This window comes from Schistocerca americana, chromosome 6 (genome assembly GCF_021461395.2).
Source record: "Schistocerca americana isolate TAMUIC-IGC-003095 chromosome 6, iqSchAmer2.1, whole genome shotgun sequence".
Lineage (NCBI taxonomy): Eukaryota > Metazoa > Arthropoda > Insecta > Orthoptera > Acrididae > Schistocerca > Schistocerca americana.
In genome coordinates this window covers 347139257-347157192 of record NC_060124.1, presented here as the reverse complement: position 1 = coordinate 347157192, position 17936 = coordinate 347139257, and the positions used below count along the sequence as shown (strand labels likewise).

Genomic DNA, 17936 nt, shown 5'->3' with positions numbered 1-17936 from the left:
CGGGCTGGACAACGTGGAAGGAAACATTAGAAACCTAGGAACCAGAGGATGAAGAAGGAAAGTAAACGAGAGGGCAGAATTGAAGGAAAATGTTAAGGAGGCATGACATAAGCACAGTTGTAAGGCACAAGAAGAAGAAGAATAAGGTGACCATCACTGCATCATCTGTGCAGTACTATTAGGCATATTTTTTGTTGAATGAAAGAGAACAGCATGTGGCTTGTGATCAGTCATGAGAAAATATTGTCAGTCATACAGGTATTGACAAAATTTCAACACCACATTTAATAGCTAGGGCTTCTTTTTCCAGCTGACTGTATTTGACTTGGGCCTTGTTCTACATCTTTGACACAAATGCTATGGGGTGTTCAGTGTTTCCGCCTTGTGAGATAAAACTACCCCTACTCAATGTGGTGATGCAACAACTGCAAGCACTGTGAGTTTCTGGGTAATTAAGCAGTGCACTTCTCAACTTCTGAAATGATTGTTCACATTCCACAGTCTATTGGAAAGGAATATTTTTACTGCTGAGTTGATGCAGAGAAGTAGTGATTTGCATTGCATTGAGAATGTAGTGTATAAAGGGCAGCTGGATGAAAACAACACAGATGGAAAAAAGTAATTAAACTGTTTATTGTTTCAAAATTAATAGCCATAAATGTTAATACTTTTACCCTGTCGTGAGACAAGATGTTCAATGCCTTCATGGAAAAATGTTTACAGTTGCCTACAGAACCATGATTGCACCCAGTTGTGCACCACTTCATCGGAAGCAAGTCAGCAGCCACGAATGTCTTTCTTCAGGATTCCAAAAATATGAAAGTCACATGGGGAGAGAATGGGATGATATGGAGGATGTGATAAGAGCTGACCAAAGAAACTTCTGCAACATATTTGAAACAACCTCAGCAAATGTGAAAATATGATTTGTACGAGAAACATACACATATTGCTATCAGGCATGTAACGTTCAGATATATATGAGTACTTTTTATACTAACACTTTAGTAATTTTTGGTGTTGGCTTGTAAAAAAAAAAAAAAAAAAAAAACATTTGAATTAAAGGTACAAGGCCACTGGAAGCCTTCAGAGACCGAAACCATAAGGTGTGGCTTACAGGAAAATAGGCTTGAGGTTTCACAACAAATTCCGCAGCATACTCAAGCTGCTATATCCATTACATCCTTTGAATTTATTCAAACTGAATTGATACATCCATGTGGTAAGGCAGTATGCAAGTTCAGTTTGTTGCAGAGACAACATCTTTTCGATGTGTTGCCAGGAAGCATATTCTCTCACGGCTGGGTAATGTGCTTAATTTCTAATCTTTTAGGCAGAACAGTGCACCTCTTCAACCACACAATCTTTCCCCTGGCCCGCCTCCCAATAGTCATAATAATCACAAGTTTCAATTTTTGAAAACTTGTGATAAAACTTATAGTGACAAATCAGTTTTTACAAAATACTGTTCTGAAATTGAGATTCGTGAAAAAATAATTCCTTATAGTTAAAACAATACAACCATAAGATTTAAAATAAACACAGGTGCTACCATCCGGCCCTGTATCAGTGTCACTCTGCTCCGTGGCTCTGCTCAATACATGTCGGCCTAAGTTGGTGGCAGTGTCGCCAACTTTGTCACGTGTATTTTGGCTAATCAACTACCAAAATCTACTATAAATCTCCCAAAAAATAATATTTGTATGAGGAACATGCTTTATATATAAACATAGTATATTAAAGGTACACTGTTTTTTTATTTGCATAATCTTTCTTTCTCCTGACTTTCTTTCTCTTTTGACTGCAACAGTTCACTCCTTATGAAAAACAGATATGTCAAGGTTATCCATTTCTTCTTCCATGAATTTTGTTAATGTTGAGGGTCCTGGGTTGCTGCTTTTAATGCCACTACTCTTGCTGTAAGCTTGGATAGTACCTATGAAACAAACAATATTCATTTTGTAAAGATAGTAAACTTGAAATTTGTATAAATTTATGGATTCATTCTATTATTTCGAATTTTGTGTATCCGTAGATTTTCCCAGCCTCTTACATGTTTATGGTTTTCACAGGTATTCATCTGGGTATGATCATCTTCACTGCATGATATTTCAGCAATCCATCTGGCCAGCATCTTCAAGTGTGATCACTGAGTATACAATCATGCCTGAACTGAATGAACATTAGAAACGGTGGCTCCTTTATACTCCGGGTACAGGCCACTGCGCCTGTGTGAGAAGCAGAAGACCTGCCCCCTGCGAAGTGAAGAATTGCATTGCCGCTGGTGGTAGAAACTGGCGAAAGTGATAAATCGCAAATTAAGATGTAGTGAATCAAAAACTAGACCATGTTGTTTTATATCAGACAAAATAGGGTACCTTATCTTGTTTAAAGGAAAACCTTTATCTCTATTAATAATAGACCCTATTTTGTCTTCACTTCGCAGGGGGCAGCTCTTCCGCTTCTCACACAGGTGCAGTGGCCTGTACCTGGGGTATAAAGATAAAGGAGCCGCCATTTCTGATGTTCATTCAATTCGGGCACGACTGTGTAATCAGCGATCGCACCTGAAGATGCCGGCCAGATGGGTTGCCGAAATATCGTGCAGTGGAGACGATCATATCCGGCAGCATACCTGTGAAGAGCATAAATATTTCGAATCTTACTTATTTTTTTCAGAACTGCATCTTCAAATTGAAAGTTGTGACAGCACATTCTAAGATGCTGAAGACCAGCATGAATCATCAGAACAGAAATGAGCATGACATTCTCCATCCTGTTCCTATGCGAACTTTTGACCATATTCATTTTGCTAAAGTGCCTCTCTACTTCTGCATTTGATGAAGGTAGCACTAGAAGTAGCCTAGCCAAACTGCAGAGTTCACCAAAAGGTTCTGTTTATTTGCACTCTCATACTTTGATGCTTGAGATCAAAATCCAGCTGTTCCGTTACATTCCCACAGTTCTCAGAGTTGGTGTTCTCCCACTGGAGTTTCACATCACGCAGTATGGATGATCTGATACCTATTTCCAAAGCTAACAATGTGATTTTGTCCATTACTCTTCTTAAACTGTTTCTGGTGCTATAGATGGCACATTGTGTAGTACTTCAACATTCTTCAGGATTCGGGATTGGGGCTCACTGACAATAAAGTTAATGAAAATTTTCTGTATTCCCAATTCAGTATCCAAAGTCATTCGACCATTGCTACACAAAATTCTTACTTGCTTTTCAAAAGCAAAACACGAATGTAGCTTGGGGTGAAGAAAATTCTTAATGTTTACAAAAAGTGAGTCCTCTTAACACAATTTTAAGATTACCATTTGTACTAGTGTTCTGATTAAAACAGTGAGATCTTGCAGTGGTTTGGTGGGGTCGGCAGATCTAGAATGGAGCACCTTATTAACTTCATGCATTGTCACAGAATTGGTCATAAAAATATGAAAAACAATTTGTTCTTATTGCCTCTATACATTTTATATAAGTCTGCGTGGTAGTAATAAGGTAATGTATGTTCTGGTGCACTTGTGATATCAAATTGTTATGCAAATTAACTAAACTGTTAAGTTGGTTGATTTATGACCTTAACCTGTTGTCCTCTAAGTGGTTTTTCATGTAACCCCATCCCTCCCGTTCCCCTTAACCTACTGTTATGCTAATTGATTTATGATTCCCTGGGGAACATCCGTCCTGTCGGGCCCCCTACCCCAGCCTCTACCCCTCCTTCACCCCTACCTCTCTGGGAAATCACCAACCCCTCCCCCCTTCCCCTCGCTGATACAAGCACACTTTTTATCTTAGAGTAATTGATAAATTAATTAACCCCTCCCCTGTGGGATATTCCCCATCCCTTCCCTACCCTCCCCTTCCCCACTTTGGCTAGCACACTGGACTCGTATTCGGGAGGACGACGGTTCAATCCCGCGTCTGGGCATCCTGATTTAGGTTTTCTGTGATTTCCCTAAATTGCTCCAGGCAAATGCCAGGATGGTTCCTTTGAAAGGGCACGGCCGACTTCCTTCCCTAATCCAATGAGACCGATGACCCCGCTGTTTGGTCTCTTCCCCCAAACAACCCAACCCTTCCCCACTTGCCCCACCCCCTCCTCCACCAAGAAATTGGCAGGAAAGAGACTCCGTCTGTGCTGGAGAGAAAGGAAATGAGTGTCAATAATATATCGATACATATTCTTTATTTAATCAGGATGCGGAAGACTGAGCTCCCCAAATGGGGTATAGCTCATGTCTGTCCTCCCATTTCCAATGACGTAATAAATGCATGCACCGAGGAATGGAATGAAGTGTGACATATCAGCCACTGTTTTGAGTTGCTTGTGCATGTGTTTACCATCTGGGCACCTCCTCAGAGGTCCTAATTACAGGGCATGACACCAAATACCACAGACCATGGACCGGATGTCAGCCTCCTTTGATCTCGCGGCCCCAAACAAAGCATCAGATAGTGGCATCCCTTTGATATCTGATACCTGGGGAATTCCCACCAAGTCTCCATCGCCCACTCTCATGTGGCTACTTCCTGTTTGTGTGTGAACCAGTGTCTCCAGATACGCAGATGGAAGATTTCATCCCTCCTCAGAATACTGTGTTCCTATTGGCTAATGTTGGGGACAAACAGAGAGCTCATGCAATTGAAATAAAAAAAATAACAGGAAACAGTCCACTTGCAAATAAATTGTTTAGCTATTTACAGGAATAAAACAGATCACTTGAAGCACTCACCACCACCACCTTATGATGATCCTTCTTCGTAAAAAAACATATTTTCAACGTTTGAGTATCACACACAAACATTATGCAAATCAATTAATTAAATTTACTCCAAATAGACCATAGCACTAAATATATCTGAGGTCTTGTATGCACCGACGTTTGAGAACACAAGCATCCTCCTCCACTGCAGTGTTTTCACCAAACATATCTGGCGAAAAAACACATTCAGGGGATAGCATGAATTATGCACTGTCCACACTGGGCCACACCCACGCTGTCAGCTGCCGGGTTCGAAACTACAGCACACTGCAGAGAAACAGACACGCTGCATGCATTGACCGCATCAACAATTAAGCACCAATCTTCTGGTATTCGCACACCTGTTGTACCAAGTGTTCAGGGGACAGAGAGAGTATCGCCATGACCACGAGGCCTTCAACCAATCAATTTACATGAATCCTATAAGTATTTTATCACCTGGTAAAAAAATCTATTCTTATCAGCTTAATATCTGTTACATCCTTCATCACAGGACTAGAATATTAAACTCATTTTTGGCTCATGACATAGTGCTAAGAACATGGCTCATGACATGCTCTGCTATAAAATTAATACTAAATATCCGTTTATAAACTCAGTAATATAGCTGATTTTACTACGATGGACATCTCTCCCTGTATAGGTTTGAGATTAACATTTCATCAAAAAAACTCACCGCACAAGAAAACACCTGACTACTCTGGCCCGTGAATTATATCTGTAGTTCTCTCACAGTTGCTGACATCTGCCTGGTGGCAAGTCATTGAAATCAATTGATTGACTGATTAATTAAATTGTTCATGAGAGGCAACTTTTTTTCCTGCAGCCAGATTATGCTTCCCAGGTAACTCAAATGGGAATCCCTGGAGGGAAGGCAATGTTGTTTTCGAAGAACACTGTTGAGAACCGACACCTGAAGCTGGCTGCTGAAGGATTCTAATGCCCCCAACATACATTTCCTGTAAGGACTTGAGGATAAGATGCGAGAAATTAACTTCCATATAGAGGCATGTGACAGTCTTTTTTTCTATTGCTGTATTTGTGAGGGGAATGGGAAAGGAAATGACTAGTAGTGCTACATGGTACCCTCCACCACACATCGTAGAATGGTTTTTGAAGTGTGTATATCAATGTAGCTGTAAATTTACTCTACACATTATGATGTCAGCCCAACCATTTATAAGCACACAAACCTCACATAAAAATATTCTCTCTTATTTATCAAGAAAAAAAAAAAAGACAGAACTTCTGCTGCTGATTGTCTCTCGATAAAAACCTTCGTATTAGCCCTTAATTTTCCCATTGAAGTCACTTCCTGAGATATATGTGAGAGATTGTAATACATTTGTCCACAATACTTAAAAGAAATGGAACAGAGCTCACCCTTCAACTCCCTTTTCATCAGAGTATTCCCTACCCGCCATATTCTCATGAATCCTCCAGCCTTCAACATATAGCGTTTGCATGCACCTGATTTCGGCAAGTAAGAGGTGTCCCACACCAAGCCACAGCTACATGGCAGTTCTCTCGAAAAACCATCACATTCTGACATTAGTCGGAAGTCCTCAACCTGTCACTGACTAGGAAGAGAGCTATTACAATGAGAAAACTGGCATACTGATGTTCAAGAGGAAATTCACATCCATGCAGAGTACATATGGACTGCACAAAGAAATTCAGAAGCATAACACACACAATTCATTGATATCAAATGACTGTCTATAAATATCCCCCTGTGCAAGTTGTAATCTCCTTTTTATATTCCTATGATTACTACACTACAAATATGATAATGTGATGGTATCAGAGTCTTCACCCACAGCATAGTATCTCCCTCTCCCACTCCCTCTCCCACTCCCAGTCCCCCGCCTCCCCCTCCCACTCCCCCTCCTTCCTCTCCCTCTCTCTCTCCCTCCTCCCTCTCTCTCTCTCACACACTCTCCACCCTCTCTCCCTCACTCCCCCCTGTCTCCCCCTCTCTCTCCCTCCTCTCCCCTTCTCTCTCCCTCCTCTCTCCCTCCTCTCTCCTTCCTCTCCCCCCCTCTCCCTCTCCCCCTCCTCCTCCCCCCCTCTCCCCTCCTCTCTCTCCTCTCTCTCCTCTCCCCCCTCTCTCTCCTTCTCCCTCTCTCTCCTTCTTCCTCTCTCTCCCCCTCTCCCTCTCGCCCCCCTCTCCCTATCTTACCCTCTCTCCCTCCCTCCCTCCCTCTCCCTCTCCCTCTCCCTCTCCCTCTGTAACACAGTAAATTATTACGAGTTGTCACCTTGTGTTGGAAGCATAGCTTGCCAGGGAGCCAGGAGGAGAGCAGACTTTTACTGAGCCATGTGTGAGCTGGGTACTTGCTTAATGCTGTGTGCAGTACATTACACATACTCTCTATGAATCTGAAGAAGTAATATTAAATATTAATCAATCCTTATCATACCTAGTGTACCACATTCTTTGAATAACACAACCATACTGTTAAAATTTCAGTTCAATAACTTCAGTATTTTCGGAGATATAAATGTTTTCCTGAAACGCATATTAACAGTGCTGGCATTGTGAAACTAAGTTAGGGACTGTAATCGATTCATGTATAGTGTCAACTGAAACTACAACAAAGAGGATAGGTTCATATAATCTAATTTCCTGGAATTTTCTTTAGGTTCGTTACCACAGATTTAATTAAAAGTACTTCAGAAAATTATTGTTTCATTGTGTTTTGGTTATGTGAGTGTTTTGAAGAGACTGAGAGAGTGAAGGAGAACATATGTAAAGGGAGAATGTGATATTTTATTAAAATTGTGTAAATGTATGCTTGAGAAAGTTGTTGTTCAAAATGGGAATTTGTGACGTATGACCGACTGAGCCTGATTTTGTAAAAGGGAGCCAGATGGGGCATTGAGTATTAAGTCTATTAGTAATTTATTTTGTGGAAAGGAATCAAATTTTGTTGTCATTAAATTTTATTTAGTTTCAGAATTACGAGATTTTGTGTCTAAATTACATGTGGTAATCTGATTGGCTGACATTAGAAATACTGCAAGTAGAGAAGTGTTCAAGATGATCTGATTGGTTGCTTAACAAACTAGCACTTCCCACGTGTTTGAGTAGAGCTTTGTGCCTCAGACCTACAAGTCGAGAGAGTCACTCAGAAGCTGTCTTCTGGTAAATGCCTATGTAAAATTGTGCTGATTAAATCTGTACCAAAATGAGAAAATCTGTATGCTTGATTGGTTCTCAAGTCATTGATGAAAACAATTACGGTATTTAGAATTATGTTAAGGTTTGAGCTTTGTGGGTGATTTCTTTTAGGTGATATTCACTTGTGATCATATCATGTTGTCCACAAACTCTGCATGGCATGTTTTGTGCAGATTACAAGACATTACGGCAAGCACTTCTTTACAAGAAGCCTGCAGAATGACTCAGTGCAAGTGACCATGGGTCAGCGATTGTTTAGGACATTCAAAATATTGGGTCGGACTAAATAACTTCTGGCTGCTTTTGAGTGTAAACTTGTAACAGACAGTCAGCAACATTGCATAATTGATGTCAGGATATTAAATATGGTCTTGATAGCTATTTTTTGTGTTTTAAAGACAGTAAATCAACTTAAAGGAAATTTTAGATATTTTTTCAAACGGGTCATACGAGAATCCCAAATGCTCAATAATCTAACTAACTTTCAGGTGCTGCACATGGAATGGAGTTATGTGGCATTTGCATGGTAGGTATTTAATTGAATTTTCATCAACACTGTTTTTGTCAGCTAAACCAGTTCCGACCATCACAGAGTGAAGGAGCAGACAACCTGAGACTTATCCAGGTAGGGCGACTGATTGTTTAATGGATAGAGAGAGAACAACCTGCTCCGCCATATTTGGTACATTTAGCAGCCAGGAAAAGTAATGTTCAGTGTCAAATGAAATTTAAACGCAGCGGTGTACAACTGATGATAGAAAGACCCATGTGTGTGCAGATAAAGCTTTTTATTGGAGCAATAGGAGGAGGACTTATATGCAGTTTAGATACTGTGAACAGTACTAGCAAGGGTCAAGACACAGCAGGTAGAGAGGTCAGTGAACCACAGGAATGCCGACGGAAGCAGCTGGGAGCAGCGAGCAGTAGCAGATTGGCAGCAGAAGCAGTTGGCAGCTGTGAGTGGTGCCATTGGGTCCCAGAAACTGGACTGGAGCTGGTAGCCTTTGGGGCGTGGACTCACAGTAGCATCTTGCCATGGAAACAATGTGGAGAAAAAGCTAAACAGTGTTTTGCTTCATTTGGTATGTGAGTGCGAAAAGAAACATGTCACCATGGAGAAAAGTGATAAGCCTGTAATAAGTGAAAGGATGGGGGATGTGGGTTTTGGTGATTCAGTACTTGAAGATGATAGTGTGAGAGGAAATTTTAGTTTTGATATGTCTCAAATTAATGACAGTGATTATCCAAATTCAGTATATGATACTTATGGGTAAATTAATGAGCAAGACACGATGAAAGCTGATGTTAGGTTGGCACCAGGCTTTGTGAAAGAAATAAAAAGGGAGTCATGTTTTGAAGTTGACGAAAAAAATATGAGTACTCCTATTCAAGAAATAAGTAGGGAACAGACACCTGGTTCTAATGTTAAATTAGTACCATTAACTGTTACTAAAGTGAAAACAGAGCCAGCATTGGAGTCTAGTGAGTAGGAAGTTAGCACTTCAACCATATTCCAAAACATTATGAAACAGATGGGCGGTATTAGGTATTGCATTATGAATGGAGTGAGATCTGTAATAAATGGATTAAGTAATGAAAGGAATGGACTGGGTAATGAAATGAATAGTTAAATAAGTGGGCTGGGTATTGACATAAGTAACATGAATACAAAAATAAATGAACTTGGGTCTGATGTGGATAGAAAAATAAGTGGATTAATTTCTGAAATTAATCAGGGGTTTATAAAACACCAAGGACAATTTGATAACAAACTGAAAATTTTTAAAGAGGAAATTCAGGGGGAAATGGATCGCAGAATTTTACAGCTTAATGAAAGTGTGAAAGGAAAAATATGCCATGTGAAATAAGAATGCAAGAATGATATTGTAACAGCAAAAGCTGAAGGTAGTAAACAGTTAGGTCAACAATTAAGTGCTGACTTGAATAAAGTCCCAAGACCCAAGTATATCATGTTGAAAAACAATGTAATGAGGATCATAATATTCTGGCTGACTAAATTAAGAAGGAAAGTGACAAATGTAAACTCTTTGGAGGGCAAGTGTGTGTAAGAATAACTGACATAGAAACTAACTTGTCAGAATTTAGTACAGCAGTGAATGTTAACCTACAAGATCATGAAATTATGCTAACAAATGTAGAAGAGAGAATTACTATCAGTAGTGGTCATGTAATAATAAATAATATTGCAGAATGCTCTGAAATTGCATATGTTAACCACAGACAGTTTTTGAGATTTGATCCCAATAAGTGTGTGCATCTCAAAGACTTCTGGAGGAATTTTGAGGATGCGTTGCCTAGGTCATGGAACAAGAAACAGAAAATAAGCTTTGTGGTATCTAATCTTATGGGAGAAGCTCATGTTTGGGGAAATTTACCAGTAGACAATTATTAACTAAATTTCGGGTACTGTCCATGGACTGGAGTTATGAGGCCTTTGCGTGGTAGGTACTTGGTCAGATTTTCGTCAAGGCTGCCTTTGGTGGCTAAACCAGTATCTACCATCACAGAGTGAAGACGCAGACAAAATGAAGCCTGTCCAGGTAGGTGGACTGATTGTTTAATGGATAGTGAGAGAACAATCCACTGCACTGTAACACACATCCATTAAAATTACCAAAATTGATGGAAAATATGAATAAATTGAGGGAAAGTCCACCAAAATGTGGGGAAATTGAGGGAGGATGAGGGAATACTTACATGTCTGCTTGGTGCAGGAGAATTCTTGTACATGGGAATGAGTGTGTGACAGTAAGAGAAATACAAGAAAAAGTTGACATGGAAGCACAGGAAACCAGGGAAACAGTCATTTTTTGTGTACAGTGATAAGATGACTGGAACAGATTGTTTAATGTGGATGACTACCAAATGGAGAGTAATAAATGTATATATGTCAGATCACAAGTCCTGTGTGACCCAAAATTATCAGCAACCACCTTGTAGTTACAGAGCATTGTATTACACAGCTTGGGGACTGTAACAATACCAGAGAAGGAAAGTTGCTACACACCATATAGCAGAGATGCTGTGTTGCGATACGCACAACAAAAAGATTGACACAATTATAGCTTTTGGCCATTAAGGCCTTTGTCAGCAGTACACACACACACACACACACACACACACAGACTCATGTAAATGCAACTTGTGCAAGTTGCGTTTACGTGTGTGTGTGCTTCTCTGTACTATCTGCCAATCACAACCAGGCAGCATCAGCTAACAAATACCTTATAGAACTGTTGCTGCTTGGTTTTTAACAACATCCTTCTGTATGTCTACTGAGTTACTGGGAATACAAGCAAGTTGACGGCTGTCTTAGATGCTTTTCTAGAAAAGAGAACCATTTGCCTCTGAATTGACATGGATCTGCATTAAAGGATGATAGAAAGTAGATGGAGTAATCGGCTTGGAGTCGTTGTAACAAGGTATGATTTAATGGTAGACTGATGATGAATTCTAGAGAGCAAGAGATGTTGTGGTAGGTCATGTAGGTCATTTATTGGACATTTAACCTTTTTTTTTCTACTGTTCTCTCGGATGAAATCAGCTGTATGGTATAATGTGCATTCGACTCATATATAATTGCATTTTCTGTGTGTGACTTGGATTGCTATGTACAGGCAATTGTTAACAGCAAACCTCCCCATACCACAGTCATCAGAGGGCTTCCAATGCATGTGTGATGAATCATGTCCACCAAACCAAAGGTAAACCTATTTCTGCACCCTCCTTTAGACAAGTGAAAATGTACACGAAGTACACCATTTCCTTGCCAAATCTTGGACATAAATCTAGTCTTCAGTTTCATAACTGCAGTGATTCTAAGTCAGTGATGTGGGTTTGTGAGGTTCTGCAACCCCTGTGTATACATTTGTGTGGCAGATGTTGTGTGGGGAAGAGACTGTGTTCTGTTACAGAGCTAGGGTAGCATGGCATGTGATTACACATGTCAAACACAGCTGCTGTGCATCTGTCTGTTTCCTTATCAGATGTCAGTTTCATGAATTTTCTGTTGCTGACAATCATTTTTTAGGACTGATGCGAGCTTAACATATCATAATTTCACAAATCTTAATTGGATGTGATCAGTGGGCACTCTACACCTCCAAAAAGTTATATAGTGCATGTATCAAAAAGAAACTGTTTTTCTCCACCTTTGGTGTAAAAGGTAGTAGTCTTCTAGATAGAAAACTTGCAGGGTGAAGCATGTCAGGTGTTGGAAATATATTTCCTGCATTGGAATATTAACACCATTTCATTCCATGTGACTAATATATCAGAAACCATACTGCTTTAACATTTTATCATACTTAAATGAAGAACCATTCCACCTTAGGAGTGTGTTTTTATGTTCTACAATCATTTCTCTCTTTCCATTACCTTCTTGGTATGGAATCCAATCTCTACAACAATACTACAGAATTGGTAGCATAAATGGATTATGTAAAATGTTTCAAGCCCTTCTGTTTGGAGCTCCATCGTGCATAAACTATACATTGCTTCTTCTTCTTCTCCTTATCTACTATTCACTTATAAGGAATGCAAACTTACTCAGTATGCATGCAGCTAAAGAGATTGTATGTAACTGGACAGGTCATGTGAGTGAGACTGGTACAGAACAGTCTCTGCAGAATGGCAGGTACAGTACTGGAATGAGAATACTGGTCTATATCACTATCATTAGTCAGTTGTACAAGTCTGGAACACGTGTGATACTCTGTCTGAAAGCAAAATATCAGAATGTATTGATTACGTGGAATTCTGCTAACTCTGCTTGTTCTGTTTCTCTGTGAGATGTCGAATGTAGTGGGTATAGTGCCCTACCACTTCTTGTCAGTTTCAAATTAAATCAGAGACAATGATGCATTGAGGGTTTCTTAAAGACAGGAACAATACAAGATGCATAGAGAGATCATCTAGAGTTTTGCTCAGGATCATTAGCCAATATGTCTAACAAAGGAGCAGCTTGCTTGAAGTAGAGGACAGGCTGGTAATATAAACTGTCTTGATGAGATCTACCAATCTCCGACTTCATCCTACGAATGCGTGAATACTTTGTGGCATCCATCCACATGGGAGGGGGGGAATGACAAATCTTAATAAAATCTTTCTGAATTTATGTTTTGGTTGCTTCTGCACCTATGGCTATTTCATACACTAAGAAACAGTATTTGTGGCATGTGATGTATGCAGTGTTGCATGGTTTGCGATTTTTCAATGTTTATATGACACTTGCAAAGTAATGGAGGGGGTGGTTTACCAATATGCAGAAATTGAGAACTTCGCTGCAGTGTCCTTGGCTGATAGCATCATGAGAGTGATGCGATGAGATGTTTTCTTGCCATGACAATTCGTTGAGCGTGGTGGTTTGGACCTCGAGTAATTCATAAAATGCATTGAAATTACATAAAACCTGGTACAATTAAGAAAATACATGCAAAATACATAAAATTGATTAAAATACAACAAAAATATGGTGGAATGAGGGTACTTACATGTTCATCTGAAATCATTCCATTCATCCACTGTTGGGACTGACAACTGATGGTGCATACTATCTGTGCTCTGTGGTTTTAAGTCCTGCTGAATATCCCCTTGTGCCACATTCAGTTACGCATTTTAAGCCACAAAAATAAAAGATGTTATGTCCAAAGATTTGGAGGTTAGGAGGACCACCACCTTCGACATCGAAACAGTGATCATATATGTGGGTGCATATGCACCGTCAATATGAGTAGTCAGTGCTCTTGGTCTCTTCAGAAACAGAACACGTAAACATTTGCTATCCTGCTACTGTGGAAGATGAGATTTAATATGGAGGTCAGTATCTTCAGACAGCTGTTTGGAAATGCTCCACAATACCAGAAACTCTTCCAGTTTCCATACGTTGCAATGTCTTCAACATTTTTGTCATTGTGAAACACTACCTGTCTCTTATTTCAACCATCCTGTGTGTTGTGGGAGCAGCTTACCTTACATCATGGGATGTCCAGCTTTCTGTGAAAGACAATGGATCGAAACATGTTAATGTCAGTTTATCACCTGACACAGACCTTAAAGTCATGGTAGAAAAATAAAATGTATTGCTGTACAGACAACTGTAGTCATACGCTGTTTTGATGTGTTACAGCAAAAACAATGTATCAAACTGCTTATGAAACACCAAGACAAGAACCCTCTATTGAGACTTATAGTCTGTGGGATATGGCCTCTCTGCAGCACAGGTGACAAAACTTTACATAGTTACATGGAAGTGACTTTGATCAGTGGCCATCTGCTCCAACGGACTAATACAAAGATTTCATGGGATCACCACATTTTGTCAATGTCAAAACACATACCGTATTTGTTTTTGACTTATCAGAAGACAGCAATGTGGTAAAATGTTATTGAGTTATCTACCATGTGACATTAGCAAAGTTTTTATAATTTGTAGGTTTACTCCATTGGATGTTTGGGTGATAAGAAAAAAAAACATGGGCGGCAGGGGGGAGGGGGGGGGGGGGAAGAGAGAGAGAGAGAGAGAGAGAGAGAGGGAGAGAGAGAGAGAGAGAGAGAGGGAGGCTATGCTGGCAATGGAGACTCTGACACCATTATTACATTGTCATATTCCTATTGTAGTAATCATAGGAATATGAGAAAGGAAATTAGGATTTGTACAAGGGGATATTTATAGACAGTCATTTGATATCAATGAATTGTATGTGTTATGCTTCTGAATTTTTTTGTGCAGTCCGTGTATACTCTGCACGGATGTGAATTCCCTACTGAACATCAGTATGCTAGTTTTCTTTTTGTAACAGCTCTCTACCTAGTCAATGACAGGTTGAGGATTTCTAACTAATGGAACAGTGCTGTCAGAATGTGACACGCTTTCGAGAGAATTAGCATGTGGCTGTGACTTGGTGGGGAACATGTCTTACTTGCTGAAATCAGGTGCATTCAAATGCTATGTATCGATGGCTGGAGGATTCGTGAGAATATGGTGGGTAGGCAATACTCTGATGAAAAGGGAGTTGAAGGGTAAGCTCTGTTCCATTTCTTTTAAGTATTGTGGACAAATGTATTACAATGTCTCACTTACATCTCAGGAAGTGCCTTCATTGAGAAAATGAAGGGCTAATACAGAGGTTTTTACCAAGAGACAATCAGCAGTAGAAATTCTGTCTTTTGTTTTCTTGATAAATGAGAGAGAATATTTTTATGTGAAGTTTGTGTGCTTATAAATGGATTGGCTGACATCATAATGGGTAGAGTAAATGTACAGCTACATTGATATGCACACTTCGAAAACCATTCTACGATGTGTGGTGGAAGGTACTCTGTAACGCAACTGGTAATTTCCTTTCCCACTCCCCTCACAAATACAGCAAGGGAAAGAAAGACTGTCTATATGCCTCTGTAAGAGCGTTAATTTCTCATATCTAATCTTTGTGGTCCTTGTGAGTAATGTATGTGGCAGCAGTAGAATCCTCCTGAAGGAAGCTTCAAATGTTGGTTCTCAACAGTGTTCTTCAAAAAGAACATCACCTTCCCTCCAAGGGTTAACATTTGAATTACCTGACGAGTGTAGTAATCCAACTGCAGGAAAAGAAGTTATCCACCATGCAAAGGGGTTCTCATGAACAATTTAATTAATTAGTCCATCACCTGATTTCATTGACATGCCGCCAAGTGGGTGGAAGTGTGTATGAGAGTATCACAGATATAATTCGCAGGCCAGAGTAGTCAGGTGTTTTAGTGTGAGGTGAGATCTTTTGATGAAATGTTAATCTCGCACCTATACAGGGAGAGATGTCCATCGTAGTAAAATCAGCTATATTACTGTGTTTATAAAGTGATACGTAGTATTAGCCTGATTGCAGAGCATGCTATTCGCACTCTGTCATGAGCCAAAAATTAGTTTAATATTCTAGTGCTGTGACATAGAATGTAACAGATGTTAAGCTGATAAGAACAGATTTTTTTACCAGGTGATAAAACACTTGCAGGAAATAGCCTATGCCTTATTGTTGTACTGGATTTTCACAACATGTAATGATACTTGAGCGATGGGAAAACGTGTATATGGTCAGATTTCTTCTGTCTATGAAAATAACTCGTATAAAAGGAAGGAATCTACATTTCATGTGAGACATTCCAGGTGTATGGACAACAACATCCCTGTTTTGAATTGGGTAAAGTGGATTTTTTAAATTGGGGGTCTATGTTGTTGTGGAATTGCAATTAGAACTACCATATATGCCCAAGACAGTCCTGTTTGTGTCATAATGTCTGCAGCCAGTGGCAGACCAGTAGTTTCGGCCTAGCTTTGCTTGACCAGCAAGTACAAAGAAAAGATTCCAGCTACCAGCTAGTTGCCTCCTGCCTGCAGCTGCGGGGCTAAGTGCTGGCGGTGGCTCTTGCTGCGCCATCTGGATAGCTGAATGCTGAACTAGGCAGTATGCTGATAGAGTGGCAGCAGAAGTGGATGTGTTTGTTGTGTGAGAAGATTTAATGTCACGAGTGTTTGCTGGAAGATTGTTCCCTCTCATATAGATCGATCAGTTGAAGGCTAGGCAGTCACAGTGATTCTCTCTGTTGCCCATGACCGTCTGGTACAACAGGCGTGCAAACACTGGGAAATTGGTACTTAACTGTCAATGCGGTCAATGCACACAACACAGATGTTTCTGCACAGTGTGCTGCGGTTGCGAGCCCGCTGGAGGACTGTGCTTGGTGTGGCTCGGCAGACGGTGGAAGCAAACTCTTCTGCTTGCAATCGCAACCGGTAAGCTATTCTTGGCAGATACGTTTAGTAGAAATGTTGCAGTGGAGGAGAATGCTTATATTCTCAAATGTCGTTGCATACAATACTTCATATAAATTTAGCACTACACTCTATACGTGCCGTAAATTTCATTACTTGATTTGTATAACGTTTCCATGTGATACTCGAACACTGAAAATATGTTTTATTATGAAGAAGGATCATCATAAGGTGGTGGTGAGTGTTTATGTGATCTGTTTGACTCCTGTAAATTGTTATTAAACAATTCATTTTACAGGATAGTGCAAATTGACTATTTTCCACCATTTTTTTATATCGCATTTGCACGAGCTCTCCCTTTGTCCCCAGCATTAGCCAATAGTAACACAAGATTCTGAGGAGGGATGAAAACCTCCATGTCTGGAGATGCTGGTTCACGCACAGATGGGAAGTAGCCACTTGAGAGTTAGCAGTGGTGTTTCAGCAGGAATTCCCCAGGTATCAAATATCAAAGGGATTCCACCATCTGATGTCTTGTTCGGATGCACTGATGCCTTGTTCGGGTGCACAAGATCAAAGGAGGCCAATGTTTGGTCCGTGGTCTGTGATATTTAGTGTCGTAGTCTCTAATGAAGACATTGGGTGGTTTTTGACTTCCATGGCAGTGCCCAGACAATAGAAACATGCGCAGGCGACTTAAAATGGTGGCTAATATACTGTACTTCATTCCATTCCTTGGTGCATCCAGTTGTTACGTCATAAGAAGTGGGGAAAAGAGAAAGTACAAACGTGACCTGAACTGACGCAGGGGGAGCCCTGTCTCCCACAAATTGATTAAATAAAGAATATGCATCAATTTATTATTGACATTGACTTGAATTTCCTGTCATGAAATCCTTCCTCACCAGCACAGATTGGGTCTTACTCCTGCCACTTTTCTGGTGGAGGAGGGGTTAGGGGAAGTGGCGGAGGGGAGGACTGGGGATTTTCGAGAGGGGAGGTTTATTTATCAATTTAAGTAATTAGTCAATTAATTTGATACCAAAAGTGTGCTTGTATCGACAAAGGGGGGAGGACTTGGTGATTTCCCAGGATAGTGTAAATTGACTATTTCCCACCATTTTTTTATATCGCAACTGCACGAGCTCTCCCTTTGTCCCCAGCATTAGCTAATAGCACCACAAGATTCTGAGGAGGGATGAAAACCTCCATCTG

At 40.2% G+C, this 17936-nt stretch overlaps 1 non-coding gene across 1 annotated transcript; it reads right to left on the bottom strand.

Moving 5' to 3' along the window:
* Window positions 1-15783: 15783 nt before the first annotated feature.
* LOC124620785 lies at window positions 15784-15967 on the bottom strand. The gene has a single exon (XR_006980314.1). It is a non-coding gene; the product is annotated as a U2 spliceosomal RNA (small nuclear RNA).
* Window positions 15968-17936: the final 1969 nt, after the last annotated feature.